This window comes from Pan troglodytes, chromosome 15 (assembly GCF_028858775.2).
Source record: "Pan troglodytes isolate AG18354 chromosome 15, NHGRI_mPanTro3-v2.0_pri, whole genome shotgun sequence".
Taxonomy (NCBI): Eukaryota; Metazoa; Chordata; class Mammalia; order Primates; family Hominidae; genus Pan; species Pan troglodytes.
In genome coordinates this window covers 35638135-35656183 of record NC_072413.2, presented here as the reverse complement: position 1 = coordinate 35656183, position 18049 = coordinate 35638135, and the positions used below count along the sequence as shown (strand labels likewise).

The 18049-nt window shown below is 34.0% G+C and overlaps 1 protein-coding gene across 50 annotated transcripts in view; it reads right to left on the bottom strand.

Moving 5' to 3' along the window:
• MIPOL1 (mirror-image polydactyly 1) overlaps positions 1–18049 on the bottom strand; it is a 381371-nt gene that overhangs the window by 155370 nt on the left and 207952 nt on the right. The window lies entirely within an intron of this gene.

Here is an 18049-nt window from a genome sequence, read left to right as displayed (position 1 = left end):
AACCTTACTGTACCATCAGATATATGCCCTTCTGCAATGTTTAACTTTATACACAGAATTCAGAAAGTGGAACATGGGTTTCAGAGCAATATCTACAGTAGAGATAAGTACAATGGGTGTTTCACATACAAATTTAATGTGGCTCCACTGCCTGAACATACTAGATTTTCTTTTAACTTTATTAATAGTAAAACTCAGAAAATTCTAAATATGTTGTCAAGCCATCTTTGATATTGAATGTGAAAAAAATACGGCAGGCTACAGACTGATTCTTACAGTTATGATTTAACCTTTTCAATTCCTTCTCTGTGGGAGAAAAACAAATCCCGAAAGGGGAGAATGGCAGCAACCCTAAATGCTAGTGACACTTTATTAAAGGGGCATTATTGTTCCTTCCTGCTATAATTTTTGAGTTTTAAAGAACAGGTAATCAGTTTTTTTCAATGAGGTTCAACATAGTAATTTAAAAAGAATTTGCCACCCTCCCACCATCATTCCCATAGGATTTCAAACAACACCAAAAACAGTTTTCAAGTAACTTTGAAAATCTGGCACTGGTAAGTCAGGTTTTAGTATTGTTTATTCAAAGTTAAATTTTCATAAAATGGTTATCTTTCACTTTGCTTTAAATGGTGTTTGAAAGGTAACACAGAGCAAATTGTTGTCACAAACCTCACAAAGTAGGACACCACCAACAATTAAAAAGTAATAGAAAGTTTGGAGCCACAGGTTCAGAATTTTGCAGAATTCATATAATTTCAATGGAATTATTTCATTGTATAAGAAGTCATAAGAAAAATTGTAAAACCCTGATTATAGGAAAATTAATCAATGTAATAAAAGTGAACTTTACAGAATGCTACTTTTCTATTTTGATAATAATTTTAAAAGCATGCAGCAGTTTGGACCTTTGCATGTAAGTTTTAGCATTAAGATTAATCTGTTCTCTGAACTGGTAAATTCCATCCAAGTGTTACTTTATAGTTAAATTTAAGATGTTTGAATGCGTGCTTTAACATGACATAGTCCATAATTAGAGATAAAACATTCTAAAAAACTAGGGAAAAGCATCTAAAATTAAAATAGATGGCTGATTCTTAACGTCAAAGAATGCAAGCTTTTCCAATTTTCAGTATACCATAAAATGTGATTAAAATGGTAACTTAGAAGACACAGATACCCACTGTGACTAATGGCAGGTCAAAAAGAATCACAAATATCACATTCAACTTTAAAAACTTCAGACTTCAGACATGCATTTAAGGAATATCAAATACTGAACGGGTAATAGAGATTTTACTAAATAAATATGTGCCAGTGCTACGTATGTACAAATGCTGAAATAAAATGATTGTTTTGAAGTCTTTTACTTGGTACCTGTGCACAGAAAACAAAAACAAAACCAACCAACAAAACAAAAATTCTCGTAGGAAAACACTGAAATGTAGTTTTTGCCTAGAAATTTTCATAATGAAAATGGGACTGTGATAAATTTAAATTCCCATGCTTAAGGTACTATTGAAAATTTCACTTTCTCCTCCCACACTTAGTTGACTATGAAGACTTGGTTGCTTTATAACAGTTCACTCAATTCACTCAATTTCTTAATTCCCAGTATCTAATTTTTTTCCTAGGCCCTAGTGATTATGTTCAAAGCTATTATAAACTTTCTGGCTTTACAATATCCTTACTTTATCAGATATATGCTTATCCAGCAGCATTTCTTTTTTCAGAAATACCCTTACCCTATGCTACAGTGATCTTGTTCAGTCTCTGTGGCTACAATGAACTTCATCCCCCATCACCTCGGGTATAAGATCCAGGTTGTCTAATTGAAGTACTGCATCCCACTAGCCTCAGGAGAAAACCAAGTCCTGATGATATCATTTCTACTCTTGGATTCACATATGCCAGAAAACAGATCCAGATCTGCTTCCTGGACTTCCAGGGTAGATAAATCCTTTGTTGGGGGGTAAGTTGGAGGGTGACTTAGGCTAGTCTGAGTTGGGTATCTGTTGCATGCATTGTTGAAACACTCAACCAATTTAAATGTGCTCTTTACTTCTATAGTATTTCCTAGATTGATATTTATATCATATAATCCTATCATACTATATGTCAAAAATAAATCTCTTATCAAAAATATCAAGGAAATTAACAAACAAGATATTTTTCCTGTTTTTCTTTCAGGCATCCTATTCCCATATTTCTGGCAATTACTTTTATAAAAACTGCATGCATTCATTTACGTGTATACTTGCAAAAATAAATGCATGCATTAAACAAAAACTAACAAAACTCAGTGTAAGAGAATATACAATGTAAAGTAAATCTCCCACCTCCTACCCTCAGTACTACAAATCCCTTCTCTTGAGATTACTAGTTATCTGTCCATTGTACCTCCTTCCAGAGATAGTCTGTACATATATAAGCATATATAGATACTTGCAAATAAATTACCCTGATTTACAAAATTGATAGCGCTTTATACACACTGTTATACACACCTTGCTTTTGTTTTTCAAAAATTGCTATTTTGCGTCACATAAAAAAAAATTCAGCCAGGTACAGTGGCTCATGCCTATATGGTAGCTCATGCCTCATTTCCCAGTGCTTTGGCAAGCTAAGGTGGGAGGATTACTTCAGCCCAGGAGGTTGAGATCAGCCTGGGCAACATAGCAAGACCTCATCTCCACAAAAATTTTTAAAATTAGCTGGGTGTGCTGGCATGCACCTATAGACCCAGCTACTCAGAAGGCTGAGGCAGGAGGATTGCTTGAGCCCAGGAATTCAAGGCTTCAGTGAGCTAGGATCACACCATTGCACTCCAGCCTGGTCGACAATGTGAGACCCTGTCTCTAAAAAAGAAAAAAAAAAAATCCCCTACCCCATTCCACGTATCACACTCATCAGTCACATCCCTTTCTTCCTTCCCAGCGCCAAAGAAAAACACTTCTATGAATTTGGGTTCATTATTTACAAGTATATTTTATACTTTTACTATAGTATAAACATTTTACACAAGTATAACACTTTTTCTTCTTATACTCATATTTTAGGTAAAATTTTATCAAAGTAAACATATATGCAAGTAAGTACACATATGGATTTTTCAATGTCAGACTTATTGAGTCATAATTTATATAAGGTAAAGATTTACCCGTTTTCACTATATAGTTCTGTAAATTTTGACAAAGTTACCCAGTCTTGACACAGAATATTCTTGTTACCCCCAAATGGTCCTTGTGCAACATTGGAGTCAATGACTTCTTTTCACAATCAGCCTCTGGCAATCAGTGATGTGATTTTTGTCCCTACAGTTCTTCCTTTTTAAGAATGTCATATAAATAGAATCACACAGTATGCAGTCTTTTGAGTCTAGCTTCTTTTACCTAAACATAATTTTTTGAGATTCATCCATATTATTTCATGTACTGGTAGTTTATTCTTTTATACCACTGAGTAGTATTCAATTGTATGAATATATCACAATCTGTACATCCACTTAACTGTTAGACATTTGGCTGATTTCTAGTTCTTTGGCAATTACTAATAAAGCTGCTATAAATATCGACATAGAGGTCATTTTTGTGGAAATATAACTTTGCTTCTCTTGGGTAAATACCTAAGAGTGAAATTGCTGAGTCCTGTGGTAAGTATGCATTTACACTATATATAGATATATATAGCTATATAAAGTTATATATGGATAATAAAATTATATACTTTATTTTAAAATGCCCAAACTTTCTGCCTATAATGATATCGCTTTAAAACATCCATGCTTAACTACAAATCAATGCCACTTTTTGACCACCTACTATCAGTTAGGCATTCTTTCGAGTGTTTAAAATATATTACTATAGTCTATTCTCATAACCAACCTATGAGGTAGTTCCTATTATCCCTATTTTGCAAGATATAAAACATAGGTTCATAAAGCTTAAGTAATTTCTAATTATAACAGAGCTAGTGAACTCAAATAGAAATTCAGACCCGTTTGTTCCAAAATACATATTTTCTTTTTATACCACTGTATACATTATATATAAATTACATAATTCCAGGTGACATAATGGAATCAAATGATCATTTGATAACAGAGTTAATGACAATAATCAAAGTTCACAGAATAATCAGAGTGTATTTTATTATACCTTACGTGATTGAAAAATGGGTTGGTTAACTAAGGTTAGTCTTATAGTTACCTATCTTGATATCAGTCTTGACCAATGCCATCTAAATAGGACAGCCACTTGTGTTGGGACTGTAACAGAAATGAACTACATTGTTTCATTAGAGCTTAATGTAGTAACTCAGAATGACAAAGAAAAGACCACACTGTTCACATCACTAAGCGCTATTCTTAACCAGTATTGTGGATAAACCACTTTTATCTCTCCTTGAGATCTTGTTATGTTTGGTTTAAATGTGTTTTTAATAGTTATAGTCTGATACAGTTAAGCCTTGTTTTAGTAACTCCAAGACCATGAATGGAAACTGGTTTTTATCTTAGAACAGAGACATTTGATGTTATGTGTGATATCTGCTAAATAAAGAAGCATACAGTACAAATTAAATCACAGAAGCAAATAATTTTAGACTTGGAAAGGATCTCAGAGGTAATACGGAACCTTACTTTTATAGAGGAGGAAATTGTTGCTAATACAACATGTTCAGGGAAACATTTGGAAATTGTCCAAGGTTTCATAGCTGGTTAGAAAGAAAGTTGGAACTAACAAGTATCCAGAAATCATTGCTTATTTTACCATAGAAGACCACATTTCAATATGGTATAATTTAATATGTGTGATAGTTATTTTAATAGTTATTTCCAGAGTAACCATAAATATATATGATTAAGCTAGCACTATTAAACACATCTATGAAATATATAATTGGGTATCTTCAAACAATACATCAAGTTAGATGATTTCTCAAAGAACATGACCATAGACCTACTAGGATTTTAATTTTTAACCTCAGAAGAAGGTTAAGAACCTAGTAAAAAGAAACATAACTAAGTAACTTGTGTAAGGATACCCAAAAAGTTAAAAGCTATTTTCAAAAGGATAAAAATGACCAGGTTTCAATTAAACCTCCACTTCACAGGAAGGCTTGGATTGCTTACCATTGTGTATTTCCATAGTATATTGTTCCCTACAGCTGATTCCTTAGAGGTTGTTCTATTTTGTCCTGATGTCATGTCTGTTTATCAGACCAGAGATAATGAGGTTCCTCAGTCAAAAGTAGTCATATATACACTGTCGAGTGATATATGAGATAGTCTGACATGATGAGAGAGAGAAGAAAAGAGTTTGTGGTGGAAGCAGAACTCAAAACATTCACAGGCAGAAACTGATTCATGGGCAGTGAGCAGAAGCCATGGAGGAGAGAAAGGCAGGGGAGAGAGATGTATGCCAGAAAGACAGTGCAGCAATGGTGATTAAAAGCATAGTCTATGGAACCAGAAAGGCTGGGGTCCCACCCTGCCTTCACCACTTACAAACTCTCCTATCTTGGCAAGTTAGCAAATCTTTATGTGCCTCAACTTCCTCACCTAAAAAATGGGGTAACTGTACTTTATATCTTAGAGGGCTGATGTTAGGAAGAACTAAGTTAAAATCTGTAAAACATAACAGTGCCTGGGACATAGTAAATGCTTTAATAGGTGATTATTAAATAAACAGTAGGAAAACAAAAACTAGCTGGATCGCTCAGCAGATGAAGAAGCAGAAGATGTGCTGCAAAACAAGTAAAGAAAATAAAATCTAGTGTGGATCTAGCTGGTACCCTGAAAACCTTTCCACATAATGAAAGATGTCCGAGTCCCTGAGAGGTCTTGCTGTTTACGGTCTTCCTCATGATTCTATCTTCAGCAGAAAGTCTTGTTGACCAAGGTAACTAGGAGAGTTTTCTTTTTCTTTGTCATAGATCATGTAATTTTCCTTCGCAACAAAATTAGTACAGTCACACACAGAATAACAACGCTTTGGTCAACAACAGACCACATATAAGACTATAGTTCCATAAGAATACAACACCATATTTTTACTGTACTTTTTCTATGTGTAGACATGTTTAGATACATAAATACTTGCTGCTGTGTCACAGCTGAACATGTTGTACAGGTTTGTAGCCTAGGAGCAATAGGCTACACCATATAACCTAGGTGTGTAGTAGGCTATACTACCTAGGTTTGCGTAAATACACTCTATTATGCCCATACAATGATGAAATCACCTAAGGATACATTTCTCAAAATGTATCCCCACTGTAAGTGATACATGACTGTACACAAAATGTCATATTCCTCAAGAATCTCCTTTTACTGTATGTCATAGGATTTCAATGATCACCTGTAAAAAGAGAATACATTTTAAAGACTTGATTTTAATAGATATTTTTTATTAAGTATAGTTTAAGTTGAATTCTCTTTATCATTAACACCAATACCAGAATTTATAATACTTTAAATATGTATAGTGATGTGTGACGTATAAGACTTATACTATATTATCTAATTTCAGATAGTAGGAGCTTGAATACTTTCAAGTATGAATGAATGAATAAATGCTATTTCTATTGTTTTAGAAGAGAGGAAAATAAGAGAGATTATCAACTACATAGATTCTCTGTTAATAAGGGGGCAAATCCTGGTCTTCTTTCAGGTCCTAACAATATGGTACTACAGTTATACATAGACATAGCAAAATAGGAAGACATGCCAGACACTATTCTAAGTGCATTCTATATTCATATTATCATTTCTCACAAGATATTGTATAGTAGCTACTATTACTATTCTATTATGTAGATGAGGAAAATATTACAACACTTACTTGTCAGCCAGTTAATGAATGGTGGAGCAAGGGTTTGAACTCAGGAATTATGGCCCAAGTCTCTCCTTTTAACTACTATGCTATAAATACTAGACAAAATTTGGTGCTTTAAAAAATCTGTGCTAATTTTTTTTTTTTTTTTTTTTTTTTTTTTTTTTTTTTTTTTTTGAGACAGAGTCTCGCTCTGTCGCCCAGGCTGGAGTGCAGTGACGCAATCTCGGCTCACTGCAAGCTCCGCCTCCCAGGTTCACGCCATTCTCTGGCCTCAGCCTCCCGAGTAGCTGGGACTACAGGCGCCCGCTACCACGCCCGGCTAATTTTTTGTATTTTTTTTTAGTAGAGATGGGGGTTTCACCGTGTTAGCCAGGATGGTCTCGATCTCCTGACCTCGTGATCCGCCTGCCTCGGCCTCTCAAAGTGCTGGGATTATAGGCGTGAGCCACCATGCCCGCCCAAAATCTGTGCTAATTTTTATCAGTGAATTATATTATCTAATTTTATTTAAATAAATTGGTACAAGAATTATTTTTTTAAACATAACTCATATAGTTTATTTTAAGATGCCATCCAAACCTTTCCTGGAGGTACATATATAGTTTTTGGATGTTAGTCCATTTAGTGACAAAAGGTCATCTATGGTGTTTCCCTCAACTTTACAGATCCCTGGCAAAAAAGTAGTATTACAGCTTCTCAGAAATATTAGTAATAGTATATAATTTATTTTTAAGGAATAATAATGATAAGGATTTCTCTCTACTGCAATAACTAACTCCCAAAAAAGCCTACTCTGTTTTGGGGGCAGGGGTGGCACAAGTTTCCAAGCATTTATCCATTTACACATATGCAGGTAAGGTAAAGGGAAAAAAAATCTCTACTGGATCTAGCAATGATTCAGCAAGTGTTCATTCTGCTTGTTTTGCAAGTGTGTTTTTAAGACACTATTCTCAGTCAACTAGCCTGAGTTCCATTCTGTGCTTGTTTCCTAGTACTTGGCTTAATCTTGAATCCAGACCTGTGCCTGTTTACTTGGATTCGGTTTCTGCCTAAATTTATACCCTCCAAAGTATTGTATCACTTTGGCTTTTTCCAAACACCAAATAGTAAGATATAGAGGCATAAACATGTAATTGTGCTTCTATATCAGCAAAAACAAAGAAGAAACCTTGAAGCAGTAAAAGGTAAATGATTATTTAAAAGGGATTCTCAATAAGATTAACAGTGAATTTCTTATAAGAAACCATGGAGGCCAGGGGCAGTAAGATGGAATATTTGAAGTAATGAGAGAAAAGACATGAAGAGATATTTCACAAGGGAAGATATCTACATGGCTGACAAACATGATACACATGCTCAACATCACTAGTTTTCAGGGACATAAGATTTAAATTCCAATATGCTGTCACTTCACCCACAATTGAAGAGGTAAAATTACAATGACTAATAATAGTAGGATATACCGGCTAAGATGTAAAATGACTAGAAATCTCTTACATTTTGGGTGGGTGTATAAATTAGTTTCATGCCTTTAGGAAATGTTTGGACTATTGATAATGGATGGCCTATTATGAAAATATGTCATTCACTAAACTGGGAGAAGTCAACTTATCTTTTCTCAAGTATTATGGGTACTATTAAAGATTATATTATGTTAGATTTGATTTTTAATAAAGTCATTAAAATTATATAGGTTAATAATCCTTTATTCACAATACAAAAACTCCAACACTTCTGAAAACAAAAAAGAACTTTAAAAAAATTTTTGGTACTGAAATCAATTCATGTTAAACCTAGGTAAACTGATGTAAAGCTATTTATGGTCTTCCTTTATCTCACTAATTGTAAATATTTACATTTTGTTGCAGAAATACTGTGTTTGGTTAGTTTTTAACTTATATTTGACTCCCCCGCATTGTTGCAGGCCTTTGAAAAGCCCGTAGCCTTGAGGCACTACGTTTATGGGATAAAACAGCCTAGTAAAAAAGCCTTTTAAACTAAGGTGTCTTAGGAACTGCCTTGTTTCCCAATCCCTCACTCCAACCAGATGTTGCTACTTGATTCTACCTGTGGTCTCATGCCCACATGTAATCTGGGAGGAGATCTTATCCTGGGCATAACAGGCAGAATAATGTCTCCCAAAGTGGCCCACATCCTATTCCCCAGAACCTGTGAATATGTTAGGTTATATGAAAAGAGGAGAATTAAGGTTGCAGGTGGAATTAAAGTTGCTAATCAGGTGACCCTGAGATGAAGATTACCCTGGATTATCTGGGTAAACCCAATGTAGTCACAAGTATCCTTTTAAGTGGAAGAGGGAGGCAAAGAATAAGAACCAGAGAGATGGGAGTGTAGGAAAGATTAAACTGGCCATTGCTCACCTTGAAGATGAAAGGGGGCCACAAGCCAAGGAACATGGTGGATAGCTTCTAGAAGCTGGAAAACTTGAGACAACTTTAGGCATATCTTCTCACTTTCTTTATGGAGTTCTTTTTCTGCTATTGCTATTTGTTTCAATATTTACATTAACATTTATATTTAAATGATTATTTAATACTATTAAAATAATACATTAATATTTATATTCCTTTTTAAACTATGAGCTCCTTGAGAGTTGTAACTACACACATATGCATGCTTTTATACATGGTACAAATAAAGATGTGTATTAAGTATTTGATCATATTGAAATTAGTATAAACCATTCATGCTGGCATTTAAGGCCTTCCACAATGTGGCATTGAACTCTCTTTTATTCCTTCACGCTCACTTTAGCCAAGGACCTACCATAAATTCTGCCTAATTGTAATATTCCCTCCACCTAGAACACCAAATCTGTGCCATGCTATCAAATCTACATCAATCCTTCAAGGCCCATTTTAATTATTACTTCTTACATAAAGTCCTTTCTTGATTACCTTCCCCACTCCAGAAAATTTTTCACCTGCTAAATCCTTAGTAATATTTTTTAAATTTTATTTTATTTTACATGAATGTTTTATTGAAGTATAATATACAAACAGAAAAGTTCAGGGCTCAATGAATTTTCATGAAGTGAACACACCTGTTTAACAGGAAACTAGATAAATAAATAGAATTATTTCCATCACCCTCACATATCCTCATGCTTCTACCTAATCTTCACCTTCACTAAAGGTAACCATCATCTTGACTTCTACTGTCATAGATCAGTTGTGCCTGTTATTGAAACTTATATCAATACAATAATATAATATATATTCTTCTCTGTTTTTTTGCTCAACATTAATCTTGTGAGATTCACCCATGTTGTTTCTTGTTCCTTATTGTATACAATTATAACTGCTGTACAGTATATAATGAACATAAATATACCACAATTTATCTATTCCATTCCAATGATAAACCTTTGGGTTGTTTTTGCCTTAGTGATTTTTAAAGCCTTTTTTTTATGACAACTATCTCAACCTACCTTACACCACAGTTATTTACATACATACGTGTCAAGGCAGGGACTATATAGTAGTCCCAAAACATGAATACAGTGCTCAGCACATACCAGATATTGGTAGATATTGTTGAAGTATAGTATTACATATTATGTCACAATTAAAACAGATTAGTATTTCACATTTCCAAAAAGCTTCCACATACATTGTTTCATTTGAGATGATACGAGGTAATACCATGAGGTGGTTAAGAGCAAGGTCTTTGGAGTTAAGCAAGCTTGGGTTAGGCTACCAGGAATCAGCTCTATGACTGAACAAGTTAAGGCTTCTGAACCTAAATTTTCTCATTGGTAGCATGAAAGTGATAATATCCATCTCATAGGATTATTATGCAATGATAAAAAGAGATAACTTACTATCTCATATAGCCATATCAAAGTGAATATGTAAGCTATATAAGAGGCACAATTGAACCTTTGATGTGATATTATTATGAAGTAACTGATGTCTGTAAGGAACAGCACTCTACTAAGTGATAGGTGAATAAGGTGAGAAAGGACTTAGCTTAAACTATAAGTTCAAGCCATGTGGTAGTCTAGACTAGGACCATAAAATAAATCATTAAGGACCATAAAATAAATATTTTAGGCTTGTGGGCCACGCAGTCTCTAGGACAAGGAAACAACTGCTATTGTAACAAGAAAGTAGCCATAGACAATATGTAAATGAACAAACAGATGTGGCTGTGTTCCAATAAAATTTTATTTACAAAAACAGGCAGCTGGTCCAGAGGCCATAGTTTACCAACCATAGAGAACTAGAGTGGCCACAGGTTTACATAGTACCCAGAATCTCTGATGATCTTTATAAGCTTTTGGTTAGTTGCCAGATACCTGAGAACATGAGGAATGGAAAAACTGAGCACATTTTCAATACGCTTGTCCTGTCTAGAATGAACATATTTCTAGGGACAATGAAAGAAAATATCTAAAATACACGCTGTTCTATAACAGGTTCTTTAGAGTAAATAATGGTAGAATGAGGAAAAAAGAAATTCATAGTGGTTGTGTGAAAGAAATCATGTGTTGTGTAACATCATTGCATTGCAACAGGAAACCATTCTGTCAGGGAGACATGACTTCAGCTATTAAATATAATGCAAAATAAACAAAATGTTAAGACCTCATAGCTTCAAATTGTATTTGATGTTAATATAGCTATAACAGCATTTTTTTGAATAGTGTTTGTCTGATATGTTTTTTATATTTTTTAAATTTCAATCTATTTTATATGCCTAGGTTTAGATGTGACTCCTGTAAACAGCATATTTTCTCCAGTTAAACAATCTTTGTTTTTAAATGGAACATTTGATCCTTTGACATTTAAAGAAATTTCCAATAAATTTGTCTTTAAATCTATCATCTTGTTGTATGCTTTCTACTTTCCTCGCTAGTTCTATGTTATATTTTTAAAATAAAAAAAAATATGCTAACTTTTGAATTGATTCATTTATTATCATCCCATTTCCCCCTATTTACTTCTGAATGCCATACATTCATTTTCTATTCTTTTAACAGTTATCTCAGAAATTACAAGATATAGCTTGGCTTATCAAAAGTTTAATATTAATACTCTTGGACAATAAGAGGACCTTAAAATCCTTTAACTCTATTTACTTGCCTCCTAATTTATTTGCTATTTTTAAAATGTATTTTAATTCTTTTTACATAGTTTTAAACCACCCAAAATATTACTATTTTGTTGACCGAATATTCATTTATATTAGTCACTTTTCTTTTGTGTTCCGATTCCTTCCTGGTTGGGAGGTTCCTTATAGAACCATGTACCTGTGTCTAAACAACAGCTCCTGGAAGTTTCTTTAATACAATTCTGAAATTGTAAAAATTCAGTTTTTAGTTGTCTGAAAATGTCTTTATTTCATATTCATTCTTGAGGGTTATTCATGTTGGGTAAATAATTTTAAACAGGCAGTTATTTTCTTTTTTTAAAATTTTATTATTATTATACTTTAAGTTTTAGGGTACATGAGCACGACGTGCAGGTTTGTTACATATGTATACATGTGCCATGCTGGTATGCTGCACCCATTAACTCGTCATCAGTTATTTGCTTTTAGTATATTTAAAGCATTATTCTAATGTCTCCTGAATTCCACAGTTCTATGTAGAGGTCATCTTCAAGTCTAATTGTTGCTCATTTGAAAGGAATCTGTATTTTTCCTTTGGCTGGCTACTTTTATAGTTTTATGTTAGAATGCTAGATGTTGAGAATTCCTTCATGTTAGAATTCCTCAATTTGATTATGGTGTGATTGGGTTTAGATTTCTTATCTTGCTGTGGATAGATATCTTCCATTAGTTTTAGAAAAATCTCAGTCATTTTCAGTTCTAATGATGCTTTTCCTGGATCGCCTGTATTCTCTCCTTTTCGGAGCCCAATTAAATGCTTGTTGAACCATCTCACTGTAAATCTCTTAATATTTGATTCATCCATCTGTGTTGAACTATGGGTAATTTTTTAGATATATTCCAACTTATATGTCTTCTAATGTATGAATTATAATAATTATTATTTTGAGACAGAGTCTTGCTCTGTCGCCAGGCTGGAGTGCAGTAATGCGATCTCGGCTCACTGCAACCTCTGCCTCCCAGGTTCAAGACATTCTCCTGCATCAGCCTCCCAAGAAGCTGGGACTACAGGCGTGTGCCACCACGCCCAGCTAATTTTTGTATTTTTATAAGAGACGGGGTTTCACCATGTTGGCCAGGATGGTCTTGATCTCTTGACCTCGTGATTCACCAGCGGTGGCCTCCCAAAGTGCTGGGATTACAGGTGTGAGCCACCGCGCCCAGCCACAAATTATTTTTTTGGCTGTGTATAATCTGATGGTCAATGTCTCACAGAGTGTTTTAGTTCTAAATAATTTTTTTGTCTTTTTTTGTAAGAACTTGCAACTTTTTTTTTTCCAGATTTGCCTAATGTTTCCTAGAAAGCACCTGTGGATAACTCAGGGTTGTGGTTCATACTCTATTTATTTAAATATCATTTAAGCATTTCATACATAGCTACTTATATTCTTTAGATGACTTTATTGTTTGTTTTTGTTGTGTTGTGTCTGCTGTCACTCATGATGGTTTTCTTCCTGATGTGCTTGATTGATCTTTAACTTTGAAATCATATTTTCCTGATAATAATCTTGGGAATCCTGCTGGACTAAACTGGGGGTGCCTTCCTCCAAGGAGTACTTGTGTCTGTTCCATGAGGGAGCCAAGAGAGGCCTGAAATAATGCAGGAGTTTCTGGTTCAGCTCCCTAGCCTTGCTGCTTATCAAGGATTGGGAACAAAATGAAGATACAAAATATTCCTATAGATGTGTTTTCTTAGTGCAGCTGTGGCCCTTCTGTGTGCTTATCATGGGGAAGGGGGTTGCCTCTGGTTCAACTCTCATTTTTTGGTAAAGTAAAATCTTTAGACATTTCATCTACTTTTTGTGAAACCAGCAATGCTGGCATGGATGAAACTGTTTCATCCAGGACCTAGCAGTTTAGCAGCAGGAGGGTCCCTGCAGTATCTGCCTGCCACACGGTAGGAAGCAGAAGTCTATGTTGAAAGTTAACACATATCACAACCATCAAAAATAGATGAAACTGTTTATAATTCTCACATTTGGTAGATTAGCTTGGTTTATGTATTTATTTAAATAATTTTCCTGACTTTTTTTTGTTTTGTTTTGAGACAGGGTCTCCCTCTGACACCCAGGCTGCAGTGTAGTGGTGCAATCTCAACTCACTGCAGCCTCGACCACTGGGGCTCAACGATCCTGCAACCTCAGCCTCCTGGGTAGCCGGGACTATAGGTACATGCCACCACACCCAACTAATTTTTGTAATTTTTGTTGAGATGGGGTTTCACCATGTTGGCCAGGCTGGTCTCGAACTACTGGGCTCAAGTGACCTGCCTGCCTTGACCTCCCAAAGTACTGAGACTACAGGTGTGAGCCACTGCACCTGACCTTGTTTTTAAATAAAAAGTACACAACAAGCAAAGTTTCAGATTGACATTTTCAAGTATTTAATGTGGGGTTTTCTAGGCTAAAATAAAAATATATGAAAAGTAAAATAAAATTTTGGATATAATCACTCTAATAATATTGTTTTCTCTTAGCATTGTTTTTTAGAAATACTAGGATAGTCGAGTGTGGTGGCTCACGCCAGTATTCCCAACACTTTGGGAGGCTGAGGCAGGAGGACCATTTGAGGCCAGGAGTTTAGACCAGCCCAGGCAACATAGTAAGGGCCTGTCTCCACAAAAAATAAAAAATAAAATAAATAAATAAATAAAAAATTAGCCAGGCATGGTGGTGCACACCTGTAGTTTCAGTTCCACAGGAGGCTGAGGCAGGAGGACTGCTTGAGTCCTGGAGTTCCAGGTTGCAGTGAGCCATGATTACACCACTGTACTCCAGCCTGAGTGACAGAGTGAGACCTTGTCTCCAAAAAAAAAAAAGAAGAAGAAGAAAGAAAAGAAAAAATAAAGTGTATTGGGAGATATAAAGATTGGTTAGATAAGAATTTTGATTAAATGATTAAGAATAGTACAAGGTAAATTTCCAATATTATCACTTTTAAGCTCAGTATTACCTGTGTGACAATATCCTTCCTGTCTAAACAATGGTCTCTCATGTACTACATTAAACACTACATAATAATTATTTAAATAAGAACTATTTAAAGCAGTTTAATCACTAAAGCAGCTGGTGTGGTTCAGTTGAGTGGTGTGTGTTACAAGTCTCTGATATCCAATAACAGCCACATATTCTAACTTACACATAGTTAGAGGTTATCATAGTGTCACTCTTTAAAAGGTAAATATGACTAATTATATAATTGATAAAATGTTCAAAAATAGAAATTGAAATATTCCTCCCAACTGCCTTTGACAATGTGAATCCTTTAGGGAAACAAATCCATGGTGTAGGAAAACCATTCACTAGGAAATGATCTATTTAAACACTCAGTGTTTAAAGTTATATAGAAAGGTCAGTGGCAGAACCAGAATTAGACTTTGGATTAGTAGTGAGTCTATCTATGCATTAACTACTCTCCCAACTTCTCTAACCTCAAATGTGCCACTATATACTATTGTCATTAACTCCAGAGGTGACACTGTTTAGTCCAATTTTTAGCTCTTGTCCATTTACTATCATTTATTTTAACAACTCTATATTTTTATTTTTAGTGTCTGATATAATTTACTTAAGCCTTTTGCAATTTAAAATATTTGTCTTGAACCATTTCTTAGTGCATTAATTTAGACTGTAGAGACTTTATCTTTTCTTTGTAACTTTTAAGTTGAAAGAACCCTAATTCAAAAGATACTAAAATCGTAAATCTGTTGCTAGTTAGATGCCCGTTACTTTACTTAAATACTGAGACTTCTTGACTCCAACTCTGAAAGCCACTCTTACCTATATGTAAAAACCACTGACTATTTCACTGGTTTCACTAGTAGTCTATTCATCATTTAATGAGATTTACCACTTTTAATGTCTAGAACAGAGACTAATCACATAGTATTTAATGGTCTTCAGAAAATATCTATTAAATTATTGAATTTTCATCTACCAAACCAACTGTTCTTGAGGTCATTTTCTCAGGAAATAAAAACAAATTACGCACAAGAAAATACTTAAAGCATCAGATGGAATGTGGGTTCCTCAAAAAAGTCCACTCTCCTTTTTCATGGCATGATACATTCCTTTCACTAAGCTCTCTGGTACTACCTAAGAACATGAGCACACAGAGAAAATTAAATTCTTATTTAAACTCAAGAAGCAAACATTTCTCAAAATGACACTATTTCCCTCCTTTACACTTGAGTCGTAAACATTTCTCTACATGCCAGTGCCCTTTTATTTAGTTAGAATTTTAGCAAGCAGTATTTTGTTTATTTGTTCAGGATCGTGTATGTTTTTTCACTGCATCTACAGTACACTTCATCACCTGAACACATGCTGAACCAAACTTGTCTTGCCAGCAAAAAATTTTGAAATTATGCAATCTGCAATTCAGTCCATGACAAGCACCTGGGTAGAATTTCTTCTATACCATTTCAACATCAATTAAAGAACTGCCTGCATAGAAATATTGCCAAATGAAAAGTTAGTGAAGCAGGTTTAATCAAGTGAACTTGTCTATCATTTTAGCTAAGGACTTGCTGGATACTCAAATAAGCACCATAATAATTGTCTATCAAATTAACCATAAAATTATTCTAAAATTTTATGAATGTATTAAAAGGAAAATCAGTATGATTATGTTATCTTTAATTAATACAAACACATTTTTCATTCATCAAAAAGTTTTTTAGGTGCATAGGCTATAAAGAAAGTGTAAAAGAATATGAAAATGACTTGAAAAAACAGCCATGAAAACTGAAAAAAAAAAAACTCTTAAAAAAGGAAAACATTTTAATCAATATTGTTTTACAAGGAAACTTTTTAAATTGGAGAAAAATTAGCAAAATTTTTGGCATGTACACATTAATTCATATCTAGCAAAGAATTATAACTGCAGAAACACATTAAGATTTATAATCAAGGCTATATGAAAGACTTTTTTTTACTGAAACAGTTCACAATTAAATGAAAGTACTAAAAGTATTCAAATAAAAGAAATATTAATTTATAAGTCTCTCATTTATGAACAGTTTTATTCAGGTGTCCATGTCCAAGCCAGCAAATATCTTATTCATTTATTATAAAAATAAACAAGAAATTATCAAAGTTATCTAATTTAAAAGCAACTTTTTAAAAAGACAAAACCACATTTTAACGTAAAATAAACCAAGCAAGATTTCACAAATACACTAAAAGTTTTCTTAAACACTTTTAGTTGGCATATAGGCATTAAAATGAGTAAACTGAAGTTTTTAAGAGATGACAATTAAAATGGTTTTTAACCAAAGGAACAGGCTTTGATGAACCTGACTTCATTTATGTTAATCACATATGCAGTAATTTAAACAAAAATTCTGTATATGAATGTGGAAATTATTTGGGAGTAGTGTCTAAGCATGTGAAAAGCATAAGAAAAAAGAATCCCCTGTTTCCTTTTGGATGCTTCAGACAACAGCAGCACAGCCTAGGGCACACTGCTGCGGATTTTAACTGTTGTATAGAACTACTCAAAATGCTTTTGATCCATTTTATCTTGCAAGTTAGCAAAGAAATGTTGCAATAAGAAACACCAACAAAGATCTAAAAAAGTTAAGCTCTGGATTACCATATTGTGTTCTCCTGCCATTCAATGCTTCATACAAAGGCAGTGGTGTTCAAAGTAAGAAAAAAAAAAAGTGAGGAGAGAGAAAAAAGAGAAACTGGTTTCAGAAAGTGCAAAGCACAAAGTAAATAATATTCTTCTACATCCCTTCTTTTTCACAGATTGGATGTTAAAAGAGTTGCAGCAATTAGGCTTTTGTTAATTACCAGCTGTTGAAACAGATGTGTTGACTATCCTTATTAGTCAACAGCTGGGTAAGAAGAACAATTGATGCTCCCTAAAACCAAAAGCCAGCTGCTCTGCAGTAATTATCTCCAATTATTAATACAGGTGATAAAGACAAAAAGCTCCTATCCTTCTCTTTCTATAACTTTGACAGTTTCAGTAACTATAGCTTTATCATTACAAAGCAATAGAGAATGCATTTATTAAAACAAGTAACGGTGATATATTAGAGTGGCATTAAATCTATGGTAGTTTCCATT